The sequence below is a fragment of the Pteropus medius genome, unplaced genomic scaffold (assembly GCF_902729225.1).
Source record: "Pteropus medius unplaced genomic scaffold, Ma_sr-lr_union100, whole genome shotgun sequence".
In the NCBI taxonomy this organism is placed as follows: domain Eukaryota; kingdom Metazoa; phylum Chordata; class Mammalia; order Chiroptera; family Pteropodidae; genus Pteropus; species Pteropus medius.
In genome coordinates, this window is record NW_024349519.1 from 9,703,402 (window position 1) to 9,726,195 (window position 22,794).

The 22,794-nt window shown below is 36.1% G+C and overlaps 1 protein-coding gene across 3 annotated transcripts in view; it reads right to left on the minus strand.

Moving 5' to 3' along the window:
- Positions 1-22,794, minus strand: part of FGD4 (FYVE, RhoGEF and PH domain containing 4) — a 169,196-nt gene that overhangs the window by 82,212 nt on the left and 64,190 nt on the right. The window contains exon 1 of one of the 3 annotated variants that reach the window (XM_039882343.1): positions 9,342-9,922. The exons of the other annotated variants lie outside the window; for them this stretch is intronic. The gene's annotated coding sequence lies outside the window, so the exon portion shown is untranslated. Of the gene's footprint in view, positions 1-9,341; positions 9,923-22,794 lie in introns of those variants that run through there. 3 annotated transcript variants of the gene reach the window in all.

A 22,794-nucleotide genomic window follows, 5' to 3' on the forward strand; every position in this document is an offset into this window, starting at 1 on the left:
CAGTCGACATAACCAGCCAAGTCCAAACTGCCAAGGGCAGAAAGGACACAATTGAGCTTCCTATTGCCATCTCCCATTCTTCCATTGGAATTCTTCATATGTACCTGATATACTAGATGAATAAGTCCATAAATATTAGAAATGCTAAGGTCTTTTTTTCTTCTTTCTTTTTTTTTAACTCCTTAGGGAAAAGGTTCTAAGTTCTAGGATTTGCTTTTTTTACTCCAGTGGTTCAAATTTTGTACTTCCTGGGGGCATGTAACCCTTCATGGACCATTGCTCTGGAGAAGACAACTTCTAGAAGTAATATTTATGTTCCTAGGTAGTTTTTCACAGGGATCTGGCATATATCAGCTAATACCACTTTGATTTTCAAGTTATTCCTGAAATTTAGATAAATCAAAAAGCTGACAAATGTTGTTGTACCAATGTTAAAATTGTGATGACCGTAGAAAGCGGGCAGCATAAACAGTAAATGCCACATGCAAAAAGTCACTTGAAAAAAAAAAATCTCCAGAATTACGTTGAATCCTTTCGAAACTGTAATCATAGTCTCTAGAACAGTCTAGACAATATGAAGACTACCGAACCCTATGATCTGATTATAGGATATCAATTATGATAATGAAAAATTAAGAAAATTCATGGAATTAGGATGCCATTATATTTTAATCTAAAAGTAACTCTGAATAATATTGGTAAAGAAATACTTGAAAAAGAATGTCATCCCCATAATAAAAGATAACAGTTAAAATAACATCACTTTCAGCTTTCAATTAGAATAAATTGTAAGATTCGATCCTAAAGAAACTGTCATCTCAAAAGCATCCTCAGTGGCAAGTAAATGGAAATAGCCACTGAGGAGGCAAAATGGTAATGCACATCGAAATGCCACAAAACCACACATCACCTCTGCCACTTTGGGCAAGTTCTCCTAAAGAAAAACCTGCATATGTAAAGATAAATGTAATGTCATTTACATTTATGTAATGTAATTATGTTATGTAATGTAACAAACAGGGAAAAACTGGAAGCAACCTAACAGTTTAACAAAATTATTTTTATAACTATACTCCTTTCCCCAGGACAAGGTCAGTTCAAAGTACACAGAAGCCATGAAATATTTACTATTTGAATGAGTTGAAAAAGAAGCTTCACTAAGCATTTGGGCACTTTTTTGGGGGTACTCACCAAAAACACACTAGACCTGAAATTGCTCAATTTAAATTATGATCATTTCCAGATCCATTACATTATACAGTAATATTCTCAATATATGTAATAGATAATGTGTTCAGTCAATAAAATTATCATCTCGGAGTACTAAGTTTCATTCCTTCATTTAAATAATAAGTTAGAGTTTTGGTATCTATATCCACAGGTCAGAGACTTTTTACTAGAGAAGAATTTTTATTCTTATCATTTATTTATAAACCATCTACTAGCCACCCTGAAATTTGAAATGAGAGACTTTTATTCCATTAAAATAAACTTTATTCTATTTTAAATGTAAGAGTTTATGCTAAAAGATCACTTTATAGTTTACACATGTTGTAGTCTATGGTATGCATCGATGTAAGCATACGTGTTTGGAATAGATAACTTCTGTCAGTCTCACTGTCATTACTATTGCCAGGGTAGTGTTGAAAAGACCATGCATACTCAGGGCAAATAGAAAATGCTGATGCTATTAACCACAACTGTAAAAAGGGAAATTAGTTTCACATCCTATAACCTTTCAAAGGGCTTTCTGCCCCTCACCCCTTACTATTCAAATTTTTTTTCCTGGTTGCTAAGAAGAGTTTAAGTTTTGATTTTGACAATTTAGTTATTACATCATATACTAATTTTGAATTAACAGAATGTTATTTATTAAAATGAAGTTATTGCTTATAGATTGGGTTTGACTTGTTTGACAGATTACTTCTGTTTTTGAAAATTTCCCTTACTGCTTATTATTCTTCTCCTTAGGAATGCTTAAACATTTTGATGACATCTGAGTAAGACTAATTCTTTTCTTCATTCCTTCCTAGCACTTCCTAGTTGCTGGGTTTTGTGCAGCACCTAGGAGCATAAAAATGATCAACAAAATCCATGACCTTCAACAGCATCCAATTTAGTCAGGGAGAGCTAGAGATTGGAGGAATTGTTTAATTCTCTGTCAAAGTAGAGTTCTTTTCAGAATTGGAGACATAAGAGCTAGGTCAGATAGTTACTGTTCTAATCTTACGGTGTGGTATCTCTCGTCGTCCAATTATTACAATGGCAACATACAACTGTCACTGGCAAGTTGGGCAAGTTCCTTTATCTTAAATTTTTTCTTTAGCCCTAGTTCAGTTCAACGATCTAAATGTAAGCGATCTAAATGTAAGCGTGGGTTCTGTGCTGAGCCAAAAACTGGAGATTTAAGATAAGTAAAATAGTTCCTAGCCTCAGGAACTCAATCTAGTTGGGGAGAGAGAGACAAGATAATAGCCAATTGCAAAATATGTTGATAACAGATATTACCACAGAGTGCTTCAGGAGCTCAGAGAAGAATAATGCCACTGGGAAGATAGCTTTACTGCAAGACTTGTAGTTGAGCAGTGTCTTAAAGGAAGTACAGTTAACACTGAATTTTTTTTTCTGTCATTAAAGAAAAAACCACCCGACATCATATAGGTATTTCTAGCCTCAACATTCACAATGCGTCCCATGAGTTGAAAATTCATTTAGCCATTACTTTATTGTTGAACCTGTTAGTGGCTTTCCATTTCTCCCCATTCCCATTGGAGCACCTGATGTGATAAATCATTCACTGGATCACTCAGTAACTTATTACAGGTAAATTTCTAAAACTGGGATTGTGGGATCAAAGACATCAACATTTTTAGTGCTATTGATACATGTAGCAGGTATATTCTTCTATTTACTTCCGTGTATTCTCTTTTCAGAGAGCTCTTGCTTCACAGGACATTCTGAGTAGGTAGTTAAGTCAAGCAGCCTGTGTTCTGTGGCCACATCTGATGGGACCAAGGGTAAATGCTGACCAAAGCTTAGCCCATCAGAGTCTCTCTCCAAGGCATCAGTAGTTGAAAAGAGTAAGTTTCTGCAGAGCACAGAGATGCAGAAGAGGCCACTCTAAGGGCAAGATTGCATAACTGTCCTGGTTCTGGGCCCCTATGAGGCCAGATGAACTTATTGTTCCCTTGGCTCTAGAAAATATCTTTTCATTGTCCTCATACATCCCTCTTTTATCTAAGTTATAGTGGGATTCTTCATTCCTTGCAACAAAATGTTCTCTAAACACAAATGTTTTTCCCATAGTTTGCGTCAATTTACATTGTCATCTAAAGTTACATTGTCATCTGAAATTTATAAGGGTGCCAACCTAAAATATAACTATTCAGGAAATTTTTGCTAATGTAATAAAAGAATATTTATTTGTATATTTCTTTGCTAGTTATATAAAAGTTTTTTCTCCTGTGTTAGTCATTTGTGTTTCTTTTTGAAATATTTGTTCATGTTCTTTGACAATTAGTAACTATCTAAGGGCTTCTTAAAGACAGTAACTCAATTCTCTATCTTCTTCTCTTTGAAATTTTATCATTTCTATACTTCCTCTGCTACTGTAATATTTAAGTTTCATATCTGGGTTAATGCAATACCTTTCTCATTAAGAAAATTGAGCATGAAAGCTAAGAATGTAGGATTGAAGTCAGACTGGATCAGGGTTTTAATTCTAGTTCATCATTTAATTATTAGTGAAACATGAAAATAATATGTATCCCATAGCAAGAGTTTTATTTGTTCAGTGAGGATAAATTCCACTTTCTCTAATGTTTGTCAAGGATTAAATAAGATGATGAATGTACTCTGCGTTGTCTGACATTAAGAAAACACTAAAAGTTCATATTGTAATTCCAATAGTTGTACTTTAAGTGCACTTGCTCAAAGTGAACAATGCATGTTTTGCAGCTATAGAAAACAGCTGTGCAAGAGAGCTCACAAACACAGGTGCAACAATTGAAGTTGCTTAGGCAACTTGACCCCAGTGCTCAAGAGTGAGACAGAGATCATGGCAGCAGGAGTGAGACAGAGATCATGAACCTTCTGCTCCTTCATATTTTATACAGCATGGCCCCTAAATGCAAGCTAAGTGATTATTTCCTCTCAGGCTCAAGCAAAGAAGCATTAATCTCTTCTAACCCTGGGGGAGAAAAATAACATGCACTGGGCTGGACTTAGAGAGTGGATCTCCAAAGCTATGCTGTCTTCCTAAGGGATTTCTCAAGGGCTTTTTTTTACTTGATGCAAGTATTACTTTATGTGCTGCCTTTAGAATCTGAATATCAAGAATAAGATAGGACTTAACTGTATTGTGATGGTAATGACAAAAGATAAATTCTGCCTGCTGTGGATGAAGAGGAAGATGAAGATGAAAAAGAAGAATTCAGCCGACCTTGGATATCGTTCTCACCAATGTTTCTACTATTTAAACTCTCAGTTATCCTTTAGACTACAAAACTGAAGATCTATTCCTTGAACATTTAAAATTATTCAAAGATTCCTTATTCTTTATAGGATACAGTAAAATGTCTATGCAAGCCAATATCTCCATTCTCAAATCCTGCCCTACCTTAGCTCAAATTCTGCGCTCAGCTACTAGCTCTTCCCAGGCCCACTGTGTCTCCCTGCTTTTGCTGCCTCAGACTAGAGCTCCCAGCCCATCTCACTCACCAGTAAAGTCAATTACCTGCTCCTCTGTCCTCCGCATCCTTCCTCCACTGGGACACCCATCACGACTAATTGGTTAACAGATTGTTACCTGAGCACCATGGCACATACCATGTTTAATCATTTTCCTCATCTAGAATTTAACAAGAGCAGGTAGACATGCAAAAAGTGTTTGTTCTTTTGGAGGTGATGAATATGTTCATGGCATAGGCTAAGGTGATGGTTTTGCGAGTGTATACTTATCTCCCAAACTCATCAAGTCGTATATATTAAATATGTACAGCTTTTTGCATGTCAGTCATACCTCTATAAAGTAATTTAAAAAAAAAAAGGTTTGGTGAATAAATAAATGTTAGGCACAAATGAATGTGAGGGATGAGAGTGTGAATGGGAGAGATCAAAGAAAAATTTATCCTATAGAGAGAAGGCTAATAGTACTCCAGGATTTCGCTGCCATAGTAGCAAACATTTTAACATTCCTGGGATTATTACTGATACTCTGTAGAGAATATCACAACTATCAACACCACCTTTAGCACTAAATGGGTTTTTGAATATTACATCTTTTAATAACAATGATAACCCTGTAAGTTCTAAGAAAGCAGGCAAACATGTTTAGAGAGAGTTAAGTAACTTGCCTAGATACCTCCAGGTAGCCAGGAGGTGAGATGGAACTAAATCTAGGTCTGCTTGTGCTCTTAACCACTGAACTGAAATGCCTTCTCATGCTAGCCCAACTCCGATTTTGAGAAAAAAAAAAAAATTGTCGGTACTAAGTTCTGAAAGAAAAGTAAGGACAACATGTGATATGGTTTTGCAGCAGTAATTGAACATAAAATGATCCTGATGACAGGCTTTCCTCAATTTCCACTAAATAAAGTATAGATAAGAACACACGCCTTCTCCACTGGGTCATCTGGATTCTTATTCTTTTGTGTCTCAGATTTTATGAGACCTCCCCAGATAAGCATTTTCTGATGACCCGATCTAAAGTTTGCTGCCCTAAAAATCCCTCTTTAACACACCATGTTTTGTCTTCACACTTTTGTCACTATTTGAAGTTACACTGTTCACTTATTTGTGTACTATGTCTGCACCCTTTACTATGTAAGTTTCACTAAAGACCTTGCCTGTTGTATTCTGTGCCCTATCCTCCACATCGACAACACTGCCCAGGGTAGAGTAAACGTTCAATAAATATTTGACGAATGATCACAAGGTTACCACTGATTAACAGTAACAGCCAAAGAAAGAATTTCTCCGAGTTGGAGAAGGTTGGTGGGGTGAGGGGAGCTCAGGAAAGGGAGGCTGGGTAAACAAACACAGGTTCTATGTCACCAGCAATGTCCACAGAAGAGGGTGCATTAACCCACAACATGAATATACTGTCCAGGTGACAACTGTGCCCTAGAGGAGAACTATATTCGTGCTTCAGGCTGTCTTTCCTTAGTGCTCTTCCCCCACTTGCTCTGGGCTCCACAATCACAAAGCAACATTATGATTATCATTTTACTTCTATAAATATAGATATAAGGAAGAGAATGTGAGAACTAAAAGGCACAAACATCTAACTAGCTTGGCGGTTATATTTTTTAAAAGTTTAGGCATTTATAATGAAAAATAGTTCTGTTTCTTACTACCTTGGTTATTGCGGGAATCACTTCAAACCTGCTCTTCCCCTGAGCACACTGAAAGTCACATCTGTGAGACTTTAGGGTGACACCCAATGTTCCACTCCTCATATGGGTTAACAATGTAGGAAGTCAGTAGACCTTACCCCATATCTTTGCATCCAACATGCAATTCTCAACATCGGTCATTTCTGCAATTCAAGTTCTGTGACCCTGAACAAATTGCTTAACCTTTATGGGCCTCAGATTCTTCTCTGTGAAATGAGGGCGTTAAAATGAAGATCCTGACAGCTGAGACAGCTCATGGGCCAAATGGACCACAATGACCAAAAATAGTTAACTTCAAAAAATAGATTATAAATCTGTACTCCAAAAGCCAATAGACAGAAAGACTCAATTTAGGGGTTAGACAGAATGTGGCAATAAAACACAGGGAAAAAAAGGTAAGAATTTAACAGCTGTTTATTCTCTCTGTAGTCGACTTATTCACTTTTAAATCAAGTCAGGCAGCATTCCAGCATAATGTGTCAAAGCAAGAAGCAGCAAGACTTGACTATTTGCGCAGAACTAGTGGTGGGCTGATGTGTCTACTCAGACTGTTTCTGTTACAGATTTGAATTACTCCAAGCACTTTATTCAGCATTTCCAATCTGTCATCTGTGTAATACTTTATAAGTAATAACTCTTTACATATTTACATATATAAATATAAACTTGTCATTTAGTAAAATCTCAAAGTTGTACTGAAGGATTGAAAAATATCATGACATCAAAGAGCTTGAAAAGCTGTAACACGTCTCAAAGCTCACTGAAATCTGGGACCTTTCCCTACCTTTGCAGACAAGGAAATCAGAAAGCAATGCTACACAGCAGATCTGAGAACTCAGCATATTCTAAACTCATTACCACAAGACTCTGGGCAAGGTGCTGGGTCGCACCACTGACAATATTTGTGAATGGAAGTGCACACCTTACTCTGGGCAATAAGGAACAGTGGGTCCAAAAACCACATCCCTTCAGGTAAACTACAGGTCATATGGCCATGCTCTCCTCACCCTCTGGTACGGTGGTTGGCATTGAGGTAGGTGCTCCAGGGACTGTCCCTGCTGACCACTCCTCTTCACCAATTTCAGAAGCTGTAACCCTCAGTTACTTGTCAGTGGCTGATGGAACAAAGTGTTTTCAACATGTTTTGAACACCTTGTGGCTTTATTATTTAGTTACTTGGAAAACTCAGTCAAGGAACATATTAAGAAATATGCTTATGAGTGAAAATAAATGACTAGGCACCTCCCAATATCCATAGAACACAGATAAATTCTAACTAGATATTCGCTTAAAAATACACAATCATAACTCTGAGCGATAATAAAAATAGTAAGAAAATTCAAATGCTAGAGAATATGAGAATTGTTCAGATATATCCAACTCAACTCAACTGCTTAAGTAACCACATCCCAAGAATACAGATGCTCACATACTTCACACCCATTCACCCACAGGCTTTTTCAGGTTTGCTTTTACATTATCTCCTTTTCCTCCGAAATTTAGATTGCTTATGAACAAAGAACTTTTGTGGGTAAAAGTCTCATCTCAATACAAGATTAACTTAAAAATTTTTATAGATGCTGCTAAGGAAAATTTCAGGCACACATACATCTATTATTATTGAAAAATATGCTTTTTAGAGTTAGTATATGCCTAATCTAAGGAGGTATATTAAAAAATACTTAAAATAGTAATGATAAAGTATATAGACCAGTCAGTACAAATGGTAAGAATTTTAAAGTCAACTACCATTAATACCAAGAACCCACAACTGTCAGTTCTAAAAACCTGTTCTTGAAGTAAGAACATGAGTCCTTGACCAATACAAGGACTTACCTAATTTTATGCTATCATTAAACATAGAAAACTAAACAAGTAGAGTCTATTAGCAATGACCTTTTCCAGCTCTCTGAGCAGCCACTGACATGAATGTCCAAGATGACAGCTGAACAGCACAATTAGAAGGACTAAAGCTGCGTAAGCGAAGCTTGTCCTTGCAGCCTTCCTATAGCAAATAAAAATGGCAGACCCAGCTAGACTCGCAGAGCCCTGGCGCTGTGCTTTAAATGACAGAAAAACTTACACGCAAGAAGTATCCAGCGTACAGACAGCCCTCTTTTTGTTTTTCACTTTTACATTTTAGCACACAGTTTTGGGGAAGGGGATACAATGCTGCTTTACAAAGGACATAGAAGTCCCTTGTTTGAGCTACCAGCCTCTTAGCCACACAGAAAAATGTCAGTCATCCATTTGTTAGCACCAAAATCTCCTTCTACTGCTTACAATATGCACCACACATTTTAACGGGCTGTTGAAACAGAAAAACAAAGGAAGCCCTTGAAATAGAAGCAGATCTTCCTAGCTTTGCCCCTTCCTTTATCAGTGTGCCTGCATGCCTGCGTTAAAGCACTGTCACATTGTTTCCACATGCTCGGGCCCTTGAAACTTGTGCAAAAGCATTGCAAAATTATACTACATAAACATCACATTTCAAAACATGAGCTAGTGATGGTAGGCAAGTCATGTGTGCCAGAAAAACCATTAATTAAATTATAACCTACAAATGTCCCTGACATGAGACATTTTCTTATTTGAAGAAAAGACATTGAACACGTGGCCAAGGGCGTATTTCAAAAAGGATATAGGTAAAATTCACTCTGAGAAACCATTAAAAATGACTGTCTTTTTGCCACTTTCAAGGATCACAAAACAACTTTACAGGCACAAAAATTTTTAAAAGATTAAAGACTAATTCTTTCATTTTTGCAACATCGACATTTAATAGCGCAGGCATAATTGAGCTGCTTAAAATCAATTCAGCGAAAGTGTGTGATACTGGAGATTTCTTGCAGAAGAGCTTATAGCTCCTTTTCCTTAGACCACATGGAGATAATCCCCCATACCAAACGTAGTACAAACTAGATATACAGTACCAGGGTTACTTACCTTATAAAAGCTGAATTTATTCCTCTTGGTTAGAAGCCACGAAGGTAAAACTCCCTTCATTTGTTCTTCCAGCGAGCCAAATCTAGCCTCCTATTAACCCAGTCCATTGCCGATAATTTTACACAACACACGCTCCCCTGCTTCCCCCAGTTCCCAGCCCAGCAAGGATAATCACATTCCGGCGGGGAGTGAACAGATGGTGGATTCCATGGTAACCAGCCCTCCTAAGGCGATTGGAAGAAGTGTGTGACTACTGCTTATTGGGTAACAATCTCTGTCTTTGTGCTCCGGCCTTGCGAAACCTAAATAAAGGAACATATAGCCACTCACGTGCGCAGGGCTTGCCTAGCAGGTGTTTGGCTATTTAAACAAGGTAATGCAGGCCAATAAAAGCTTTACAATGAGTCTATCTTTGGTGGTACAAAGTCCAAACATTTCAGATAGTGTCTACTGCTAGTACAAGGAGAAAGGTCATCAGAAGCTTAACTTCACAAACAGGAAACAAAACTTGAAAGTTAACTTGAAAATTTATAATAAAGCATTCTAGAAATCTAAGCTACATCAGCAAGTCATTTTCTGATTTACCATCTACATCAAAAGTAAAACAGGTTTTATATTTACGAGGTTTTTTTAAACAAAAACAATTTTCAAATTTGCAAAACTATAGTGTCTTAGTTTGAAAACAAGTTTTCAAAGGCAATTGTTTTATAAATCATGTAATAATTTTTGGAAAAAACTTGTAGTAATTCATTTTTTACTGTTTGTTGATGAGGTAAGAGAAGGCTATTGAATTTAAAATTTTCATTAGAGCCTTACCCAATTATAGGATTGAAATCTCTTGCTATGTACTCTATACTAGTTTTTTTTTTCTGCATCATAAAAGTTAAATGCTGATTCAGCAGGAAAAGAGCTTTTCCCCAATCCATGGTAATCAATCAGAATAAGTCCCTGTAAGAGCAAAATGGCTGAAAACCAAAAACACCACACCATAACCAACCATTGGAGGCAATGCGAAAATCTAAAACAGATTAAGTTCTAGGCATTCAAAAAAATCTATCAAAAATGACTTTTTAAAGAGACAAGATCTACGGCCATGCTACTCTGAACAAGCTCAATCCCATCTGCTCTCGGAAGCTAAGCAGGGTCGGGCCTGGTTAGTACTTGGATGGGAGACCACCTAGGTGCTGTTGGCATAAAAAATAAAAAAAAAAAGAAGAGATTGTAAACTGACAAGGTCCTTGCAATCTGTGAGGTCAACCAAGGGTTGTCTCGCCTAAAAAATTAAAAAATAATAAAATAAATAAATAATATAAAAGGGCAAGGAAAAGAAATATTTAGGATAAGCCTAAAGCAAAACTAACGACACAAAAATGGTAAGCTGTGACTAGACTTGTAGGTATTAATTGCCTCCTTGTTTTGTAATTACTCCCTATCTTAAATTTAGGGTTCCTTTTCTTGGCACAAATAGAAATGAGACATAAATTTTGATAGGAAAAAAAAATTATTACTTGCAGGTGATATGATTCGATTCCTAGAAAAAACAAATTCAAAGAAACCAAGCAAGATATTATTTATAGTACCAGAAATTTAGTAAAGTAGCCAAATATATCCATATACAGTAATTCCTTTATAAGAGCAAAACCCATCCGAATATCAATAAAAAGGGGTTTACTAACAATGGCAACAAAAAGTATATGACACGTGGGAATAACATTATCAAGAAATATGTGTGATATATGTGGAGAAAAAATGAACTCCCTTTGGGAGGAAAAAAAAGGAAAACCAAGTAGAGAGACATAATGTAATGCTAGATACAAAGATCCATTTTTAAAAAATCAAGTCTTCCCAAAAAACTTCTAGTCATCTAGTAAATTTACACACACACACACACACACACACACACACACAGAGTCTTCTAGTAAAATTTCCAACATACTTTAAAAAATAAATTTAACAAAGTGAATCTGAAGTTTATTTGGAATAAAAAAAATAAAATAAAATAAAAGATGAAAATACCAAAGAAAATTCTGTATGAGAAGGGTAATGGCTAAAAGAACTATCAAATTTTTTAAAAAATAAATTTGTTTATTTAAATGTAAATGTTTCAAGGATACAGTACATTAGTTGACATCTATAATGTTCATAAAATGATCCCCCCAATTGCTCCCTCCCTCCCCTGGTCTTCCACTTAGCCATCATATTAATGCTAATTGCATTCCCTCTGCCATGCTCCCCGTGCCCAAATATCAACTACTAATTTAAGAACTATCAAATTTTAAAAACATGATATGCCATAAATATACCAACACATCTTGCATTTATAACTCCAGACTGTACATTTAACTACTTATTAAACATCTCTACCTAGCTGTTTAATAAATATCTCAAACATAATATTCTCCAACTCAGCTCTTGATTTTCTCCCCAAACCTGCTCCTCTCACATCTTTACTTTTTTTTTTTTGGAAATGGCAACTCTACCACTCCACTCACTCAGGCTAAATGCCTAAAAGCCCTTCGTTGACTCCTCTTTCTGACACCTCACATCCAACCTGACAGCTCACGTTGTGGGTTATTTCTTCCGACCTGGCCCCTTCATACCACCTCCATCACTCCCACTCGATCTAGGCCACACAGTCTCTCACCTGGCTTCTTTATTAACTTCCCAATTAAACTCTCTGCTTCCACATTGCCCCCTATAGGCTGTATAACCTAAGTGGATAATGCCAATTCTCTTCTCAAACCTGACTTTCTCATTGCACTGAGAATAAAAGGCCCAATCTGTATGATGGCTTAAAGAGCCCTTAGTAACCTGATCTACCCAACCCTATTAAAATCACTTAACTCATCTCCTACAACCCTCCCTGGCCTTCCCTGAGCTCTTTAAGGCAGTGTCTGACATTTTGCCCTGTCCTCTGAACTTTCTCAGTAACTTGGACACTGATGGCATTTACCACAGGCCGGCATTATCTGTACACATCTCCCCCTCCCAACTGTGAGCCCCTCAGGGCTGGGACTGTGCCACTCCAAAGTCTGTGCTCCCAAAACCAAGCAAAGGTCCTGGCACATAGTGAGCACTAATCGAATCTGCTGATTGAATAACAGTTTGCTGCAGAATTCTTTATTCCAGTGCATATTTAGAGGCAGTCTAAGAAACTAATAATAAATGAAGAGTTATGCAAATAAGGCATACAACTTGATAGAATATCATGCAGTTATTAAAAATATGGTTATAAAGACTGTGTGTGGCAAAAGGGAAATGTTGATGGTAGATTAATAACAATTACAATTAATTACATTTAATTAATAACAATGTGCTATTTATATTTACTGAGTCCCTAGTATCTGCAAGGCAATATAATAAGCACTTGCCAAATATTTTATTTAAATCTTACAGGGACTAAGAAGTACATATTAGTATCCTCACTTTTTAGACGTGGAAACTGAGATTTAGGAATTAAGCTCTTTATCCTCTGACTCATCGCTGAGATGAGAACTTCATCTGAGACCAAAGTTTAGGTCCAACCTTAAATCCACAGACAGAAAAAAAAAAAAAAAGGAAACACTGGTTCCTTTCTCTTGATTAGTTTTTATATATTTGAGAAACAAAGACTTTGATCTTTGGAAACAGCTAACAAGCTAAAACAGTGATACATGTAGGTAAACAGCAAAGATATACCATACAAATATGTCATTCTGTAAAAGTTATCAAAATATCAACATTGTGAACATTCTTTTTCATATTTTAAGAGCTAAGATAAGCCAGAATGAAAAGTATAACAATCCAGGTTTTGTACTCATAAAACCCAATCTTCAACCGCTTAATCCCTGTAACTCAAAAAATACCCTGAAGGACCAAAGCATTCAAACAACTGTTACTTTAGATCAAATTTACTCAAAACTGCTTAAGTTCTACAGGATTTCCGTTGTGAGGAGAGAAAACAAATTCAACAAAAACTTAATGATCAACTGAACCCTTATTGTTGAAACCTAGGAATTTATTTATGGTTTCTATTCTGGTCTTATAAAATCAATTCTCTCTAACCTAATTTTTAGCTTGCTACCCCAAGTCCAGACCCCAGAAAGTGGAAAGTATTGAAAAGAAAGTAGCCAAGCTTTGTGGGCAAGGGCCTTTTGAGGCTAGGAATGAAGTGTATCTAATTGTGAACATTTGAAGATGTCCGAGTTTGAGGTTGGTTGTGTGACAGGGTGTGTATGTGGGCTGGATGGTGTGTGTATATATGAGTCACAGGTGGGTGAGATGGGTGTGTGCAGAGGGGACATAAAAGGGTATGGTGAAAAGCTTCTTAACCCATCCTGTAAGTTATATCTAAATGCTTTGGGTTCTTTTCTGGGGTAAGTGAGGATAACCGGTTGAATATGGGACAAATCACTGTTAATTAATGTTATGAATATAGAGTCTCAAACTCTAAGCTGGATAGGATACACTGATAAAAATTTTTGTCCCACAGTGTATTAGTGGGATGAGTTCTGAGCTACAACTATTAAGCTTTGAAGCTTTCATCTAAAAAAGAGGAATAAAATATCTGGCACGTTCCCCTCAGGACAATGTGAGATTACATTAAGTGAACTCTCTGAATGCCTGGAAAACTATACAGCTGTAAGAAATTTTAAACATGTTTAAGGGGGGTAAACAACTGTTTACTCTGCATCAAGAATAACAAAGGATGACTTCCTGTCATGGCAAAAAGCCACCAAAGTCTCTTTCAAAAACAAAACCGAATAACAAAAAAAACCTGGGCTCCATTCATACTCTTGTCAAGCCATCTAATTTTGTTTCTTTCTTTCTCGTTCACACTTCTCAAAAGGTGGGAACTCTACAATCACTGCCTCCACTTCCTCAGGACCTCTTAGCTCCTCAGCTCACCTTAGTCAGACCAACACATATCGGACACTGTTCCCACCAAGACCAGCAGGGACATTCGCAGGTCACCACTCAGCTCTTGTATCCCTGGACTTCTCCAAGTGCCATCCTCAGTGCTGACCTCGTTCTCCTTGACATACTTTCCTCCTGGGTCCCTGGCGACCAGCTCTCCCGGTTCTCCAGGGCTCTGTCCAGGAACTCCTTTCTTCATCTCCCTCGCTTCTCCCTCCTCCATCACATTCAATCCATCAGGTAAGATCACTAAATGCTCACTTAATAAACGTTCATATAATAAACCACAAGTAAGTAAATATGTTTAGATATTACACAGCAATTCACTGGCAAAATATGAAGTTATCAGTTCAAACGTGGAACCTCGCTGATTGAATAGAAGCTTTTAAGTTTTATAAATAAGAAAACAAGCTAAATAATATCTTACTGAGTATATGGTTGGAAAGATGTAAAAGTAAAGACCTTATCATCCTTCCAGAGCTTGACCAGTGAACGTTTTTGTAGGAATGTAAATACTTCCCTGCCAAGTCTCATTTCTGCTTCAGGTCCTTTGCACCTGCAGTTCCCTCTGCCTAGAATGTTCACCCAGATGTTCCTCTTGCTTCCACAACACACCTCTTGCAACTCTGCATTTAGATGCTACTCCTCAGGTAGATCTTTCCTTCCTCACAACTGTCTCTATTGCTTTCTATCTATCCTAGTACCTCAATCTGTTTCCTGTTATTTAATAGCATTTACCACTGCCCAAGATTATATTAAATATTTCTTTTTCACTCATTTTACTTTCTGGCTCCCTAGAAGGTAAACTTCATGAGGACAGGGGCTTTGTTTTGTTTACCAAGGAACCCCCAGTGTCTGGCAAGAAATAGGTGCTCATTACCCCTTTGTTGAAAGAACAAATGAAAAGAATAAAAAATGGCAGAAAATGAATGAAAACAATGTTAAGTCTGGGCTTCTCAAGGAACCAGTAGGCAAGAATCTTATTTCCCAGGACTAATGAACTTTACTTATCAGCTACCACAGTGTCTCCGGCACAAGAGAACAGAGCTCAAAGATGCTTGGCAGCCTAGGAGATAACGAAGGACCTTATAGAGCTTACTGACGTTCTGTATGCTTTCTGGAGAAAAACTGAAAAAGAGTTGTCCACCTTAGCAAGACTATAAATCAAGTTAAAAAAATTTTTTTTCAGTTCCCTATTTTTGCAGTTCCCTTCTTTTTGCAGTTCCCTATTTCCTTGATCTCCAGGGTGGCTGGAAAATGACTGCCTGTTGACATTGATGCTAGATCTCCATTTTCCCTGGCTATGACCCAGACTTTACACTCATGACCTAAACCTAGCAGTCATCAAAATTTCACCACTATTCCAATGAGCTCACACCATGGAGTTTTCCTCTTGAAAGCAGGAGTCTGCAGACATGGGAGCCTATTACAGCTGGTCTAGCATCCAACTACATTCTCTTCATGGGTTCCACCTTTACCGTCTATCACTGGAGGGCATGGCTGTAACCAGGGGGTTGCCACCTGCTTAAGGCAACATAAGCTGTACACCTTTGCCAAAGCTAGAAGAAATGCTGACTCCCATGCTTAAAGAAAGTTTATAAACTAGTAATGCATATTCATTACAAACAGTTTTTAAGAGAACAAGCAAAAAGATAAGTAATGCAGCTTACTCTCATCACTCAAAGATAACCCCTATTAATACCTTGGGTTACTTATTCCAGATTATTTTCTGAACATTCATATACCTATAAACATGGATATGTTACAAATATTTAATTTTTACAAAAGCAGTGTACTGTATATCCTGCTTTACCCTTTTATTGAACACTAGAGCAATTTCAGATATATGCTCTATTGAACATATTTGTAAGTATATTTAAAATATGAGGTACAAATAATTTTAACTGCTATGCTTACTCTGAAAAAAACCTCTACTTTATTCTAGTTAATGCTTCCAAATATTTCCATTAAACAATAAAAATAGTTAAATGACAAAAAGGTGTTTTTACAAATTTGTTTTTACAAATTTATAAATTACTAAATGAAGGAAAATGAAAATCACTTATAAAACCACAATGTAGACATAATTGTGATTAGCATTTTGATGCATTTCCTTAAAAGCTTTCGCATAACACATATCAGGATTTGGGGTTTTTCTGAACACTGTGTTCTACAAGAAATTTTATGAAATCATTTCAAAAGAAGTTTGCTTCATATTTTTCTCAATCACATGAGGGTAGTTGGGATTTAAAAGAAGACTTCAATATGTAATTAAGCTACTTAACTTATTTTGTAGGCGTCGGCACTGCTCAGGAATATAATTTCTTAATGGCCCAATAAATATCAGTATGTTTATTTCAAGTTTCTTTAAATAAACAAAACTCTGTCCAGAAAGACTGGGCCTGATTCAAAGGAAACTTCTTTACTTTCAGCTAAAGTACAGGTTTTGCCTGCAGGTTGAGCTATTCACTGTTCAGAGTCACTGCCTGACTTTCTAATAAGGCTTCCAACAGCTTCCTAAGTGCTGTTCAATTTAGAGGATTTTCAACTGTTAGCTGAATACTGGATGAAAATCATGAATTTTAAGAAATAATTGGGATGCTATATTTTGGTTCTTTCTTTAAAATCAGACTACAAAGTGTTCAACAGACTGCAATGCCAGGAAACACACACACACATTGCCTTTCCCTCCAAAAAAATAAAAACAAACTGCCATTACTAGAAAGAAGATTTATGTTAATTTTGGCTTAAGTCGTATAAGACACTAGGATTTATGATTTTAGGTTAAAGTAGCATGCCTGGGAATAACACAGCCCATACTTACACCCCACATAATTTAGATGTTCACTGGGGTGGCTCCACAGTGTAATGGTTAGCACGTCTGCTTTACATGCAGAAGGTTCTGGGTTTGCACCCCAGGTGGATCCATGGACCATACCCCAGGTGCGCCGGGCATGTGTCATGATCACGTGGGAGGAGACGCCCTGCCTTCAGAGATCCAGTTGTTAAAAAAAGCGGGGGAGGCAACATCCATAGGTCAGGGGTGGAAGTGGGGCTGTGGGTAATTAAAGAGGGGGAAAAAAAAATAGGTGTTCACCAAGGAGATGCTGAGGCATTCCTAATCTGATATAGCTTCATAAGTGCAAGGAAATAAAGAAATCTTATTTCAGTAAGGTGTACACATTTTCTGAAAGGAATCAGAGAGATAATCAATGATTCCTTAGCAAAGAAAGAAGGTAAAAAATCATTAAATTTCTCAAGAAGTCAAACTCTCTCTTTAGTTCCATGTTATTCGATCAGTTCAATTCTATTTAACAAGTATGTACCAAGAATGTTTTGTCATATGCAAATCATAAAAAGATCTTTGAAAGTTATTCCTTGCCCTCACGGACCTCACAGTCTAACACAGTGGGCCCTGGCCAGCAGCATCTTGACATTCTTTCTTAGATTTTAAATTGCTAATTCAATTTCTTTAGTAGGGCTATTCAAATTTCTATTTCTTCAGGGTTTGTTTTGTTTTATTCAGTTTGTCTTTCAAAGGAATTTGTTTATGTTATTTAGGTAGTAGAATTTATTAGCATAAAGTTATTCATAATAATCACTAATCTTTTTAATGTCTGTAAGTATCCTGATGATGGGACTGTCTTCTACTCACTCCTGATCAATCTCAATTGGAATACATCAATTTTATTACATTTTCGAGGAAACAAATTTTATTAAACTTTCAAGGTAACAAATTATTCTGTTGTTTTACATTGTATATTTTTCATTTTAATGTTCATTATTTCTTCCCTATTTAACCTTTGGTTTAATTTGCTCTTTTTCTAAATTCTTCAGATAGAAGCTCAGATCATTGATTCTAAAACTTATTTTCTTCTAGTAGAAGAATATATGGCTTATATGCCTGTAAACAGTTACTAGATATATTTTTCCTATTTTACAGGTTTTTTTTGTTGTTGTTTTGTTTTGTTTTATTTTTAATGGCAAGAGAGTATTTGAATATACATTACTCCATTATGGCCTGAATCAAAAGTCTTTTGTGGAATCCTTTCTCAGTGCTTGCTAAAAATTCAATCTTATTAAGAAGACTCAATGAAACAAAACAAATGAGGGGGAAAAAAATTTCCACTCTGGTAAACTATATGTAGGATTATTGAGCACATATGAAACACATTAGGTAGTGCAGCTAGATAATTCTGCTCTGAATGAATGATTCCTCTGATACTGGTTTTCAGTCCTCTGAGAGGGACTATAATCCACACCTTCATAATTTTCAGTGAAAAGAAAGTACAGCTAGGAAAGTACAGCTGAAACAACACATAAACTGCTCCCATCCAGCAATGTGAAGCCATTTCCTCTACCCTTCCCTTCAGTGATTTTTATATACATCTATACCCAAACCTTCTCAAGACTGGTAAATTCTCTGCTCTATCCTACTATGTACACAGAGTACTATACAAGGTGAGATAAGATGAAATAGGAAACACGGTTCATGTTTGAGACAATTTAAGTAAAACTACAAAAAGAATTTCAGATGGTTTGGATTCTGGAAATGTCAGATGTCAGAATTCTCAGCCAAAATATAAAACAAAGTTGCCACCGAGATATAGTGGGCAAAGGACAGTCTTTTCAGTAAATGGTGCTAAATCAACTTGATATCCACATGAGACAAAAAAAAGAATCTTGACCGCTACCTCATACCTTTCATAAAAATCAATTTCAGATGGATCATGTGAAAGGTGGAACAATAAAGCTTCTAGAAATACTCTAGGAAAACATCTTTATGAACTTCAGATAAACAAAGGTTTTTAAAAAAGAACACAGAGGTCTAACTTTAAATGAAGAACTAAAATTGGACATCAGTATTCAAAGGACATCACTAAGTGTAACAAAGGAAGCTTTACAGAAGAAAAAAATAATAGTTGTAACTCAAAATTTGGACAAAGGACTTGTACCCGGAATATATAAATAACTCAAAAAGAGAATCCAATCTTTTTTACAATGGGCAAAAGTCTTGATTGGGCCCTTCACAAAAGAAGATCTACAAAAAGCATATAAAAATTATTAATCATCAGAGATATGCAAGTTAATATCCCAAAAGGATACTACCAGACATCTGCCACATGGCTAAAAGTTTTTAAAACCAACAAAAAGTATTAGCAAGGAGATGAAACAACTAGAATACTCAGACATCAAAACCATTCTGGAAAACTTTTAGGCAACATCTCCCAAAGCTGAACATACGCATATCCCACGACCTGGTAATTTCTACCAAAAGACATGTACAATGTTTATAGCGTCTCTCATCACAATAGTCAATATCTATCAACAGCAAAATGGAAATAAAATACTACTTACAATAGACAAAATTACTGCTGCACTGTGTAATGGCTAAGCCACAAGCTTTTGCAACAGATGATCTTGGACTTGAAATTCCAATTCTGCTATTCACCATATAAGACTAAATATGTAGATATGAGTATATAACGTCATTGAGTCTGCTTTCTCCATCTGAAAAATAGGGTCATATCACCTCTCTTACAAGATTATTTTAAGGATTAGATATAATGTGCATATAACATAAAGCACTGTCTGGTAAATAAACAGTAAGACTAGGATTTAGGAAATATAACATATCACTTAGGATCAATTACCAATCCCTTTTACATATAAACTCCCTTCCTGTAAAATAAAGATAATGTTCCACCTGACCTGCTGAATAAATCTATAGCATTTTTGAGTTGCCAGCTCAGTCATCATGAAACTATACAAGAACCAGGTCACGGCATTTTATTATTCAGCTACTTTATGAACCCCGTGGGCAATTGCAGCTGTCAGCTCTAATGCCAGAGGATCAAATGAATTGGAAAGATTAAACAAATGGGTGGGAGAAATGCCAAGAAGTGTATAAATGCTAGATGGGAATCCAATTGGTTCAGTCGCAAAGTTGATCCTCAGAATACTATGTGCACTGTGTGTACTCTCTGAGGAGGAACGTATGCAGGTGGGGATCCCTGAAACACAGAGAGAGGAAATGAGGGGGAAAAACAAAAAACAAAAAAACAAAACCTAGTACTACTACAGTTTTTAGCCTAATTCTGAGTCTCCTTTAGTTTTATAAATAAATCTATTCATACTTGTATTTAGAGAACATATAGGTCCTATAATAAATTCCACTTTGGTTTCTTTTTAACATAAAATAGGTATATGTGTGGATATGTGTGTATCTGACATTTAGTAGCAACTAGATGCTAAATTTTAAAGGTACAATAAAAATTAGGAGAAATGATTATTTCTAAGTATAACAAATATTCAATAAAATTTTACTCATTTATAAAGAAAAGTCAGGATATCAACTTGTATTATGATCTAAACTAAGCCAGGGGAAGACAGAGGTAGGGCAAAAAAAAAAAAATAAATCCCCTGACATCCTGAAATCAAAATTTCTGATCCAAAATTATTACTTGAAGAACAGGGCTCCAAACTTCCATATTTTGATTTTATATCACTGTATTTATCCTTATTAAAATTTATCTTCATACCTTGGACATTTTAAATAAAAGATGTAACTCAAAGTACTCTAAACTCAGTTCCATTCATTCCACAAGGAAGGTCAGCACTCCATCTTGGTGGAAGTCTATGACACAAGGGCTCTAAACAATGGGAATGAGAAACAAGCCTTTTTCTCCTTCTGTGACTGAATTGTTGAGAGAATCTCAGGCCATTTCTAATACAGTGAATCAAAGAAAGACTTTGGCCAAAGCCTGTGACTTCGTGTTTTTCAGGCACCAGTATTTTCATTGCCCATGTTGGATTTATCTGGTATAAATAGATCTAGTTTTTCACATGAGGCTTTTGGCATAGAAGAACCTGCCTTAATTAAGGAAGTCCTCTTTCAATTTTCCTAAATGATCCACCTATTTGCAAAAGTGCTATGGATCCCACTCCAGTTTGTCTATATGAAGAAAGCAATGTAATCCACATTTGAAAAAGCTAGTTCATAGGCTATCTGCCACAAAGAAGTAAATTTTTTTTTAATGTGGTATCTGTAACTTTAAACAAACATTGCACCCAACAGTTTTGTTTAAAATCCTAATTCAGTGCTTGTCTTTAAAATTCTAAGATCAGGCTATTAATAGTATCTTAAATCAAGAATAAAGTACAGCAGGATTCCCACCCTCCCCCGCAAGGCACCTTGCGAGATTTAAAAATGATGGTGTTCTTAGTTATTTACAATCAAAATCCTAAAAAAATTAAAATATCTAACAATAGAGGACACATAAACTAAAATAAAGTACTACTTTGTAAAAGTATCACATAGCTATTAAATTTTTAGTAACATTAAATAATTTAATATTATGTGGGAGAAAAGAAAAGCATGATTTAAAAAAAAAATCCATGTACTATAACTTCAACTTTGCAAAACAGATACAAAGAGAAAAAAGTACATCAAATATAAAGAACTCATACAACTCAACAACAAAACAAACAATCCAATTAAAAAATGGGCAGAAGACCTAAACAGATATTTCTCCAAAGGAAAAATACAGATGGTCAATAGACATATGAGAAGATGCTCAAGGTCACTAATCATCAGAGAAATGCAAATTAAAACCACAATGAGATATCACCTCACGCCTGTCAGAATGGCTATTATCAATAAATCAAAGAACAAGAAGTGTTGGTGAGGATGTGGACAAAAGGGAACTCTCATATACTGCTGGTGGGACTGCAAATTGGTACAGCCACTATGGAAAACAGTATGGAGGTTCCTCAAAAAACTAAGAATTGATCTACTGTATGATCCACCAATCCCTCTACTGGATATTTATCCCAAAGACTTGAAAACATATATCTGAAAAGATATGTGCACACTGATGTTCATAGCAGCATTATTCACAGTGGCCAAGACACGGAAGCAACCAAAGTGTCCTACAATTGATGATTGGCTAAAGAAGCTGGGGTACATATATACAATGGAATATTACTCAACCATAAGAAGAGATGAAATACTGCCATTTGCGACAACATGGATGGACCTCGAGATAATCATGCTAAGCGAAATAAGCCAGACAGAAGAAGTTGAAAATCACATGATATCACTTATATGTGGGATATAAACCTAAAAGCAACAAACGAACATGACAAACATACAGAGACTCATAGACATGGACTATAGTCTAGTGGTTACCAGAGGATAGGGAAGAGGGGGATGTAGATGGGGAAAAGGGTCTCCAAAATGTGGTGACATAAAGAAATCTAACTATTAGCTGTGAGCATACAATGTAAAATATATATGACTTACTATTGAATTGTACACTTGAAACTTACTGGATTTCATTAACCAATATCACCATAATAAAAAAATTAATAATGGCTATACCTTTTGATCCAGTAATTGCACTTCTAGGTACTTATCCAAAGAAAACCAAAACAATAATTCATAAAGATCTCTATACTCCTATGTTCATGGTAGCACAATTTACAATAGCCAAGATATAGAAGCAACCTAAATGCCCATCAACAGACGATTGGATAAAGAAGTTACAGTTCATAT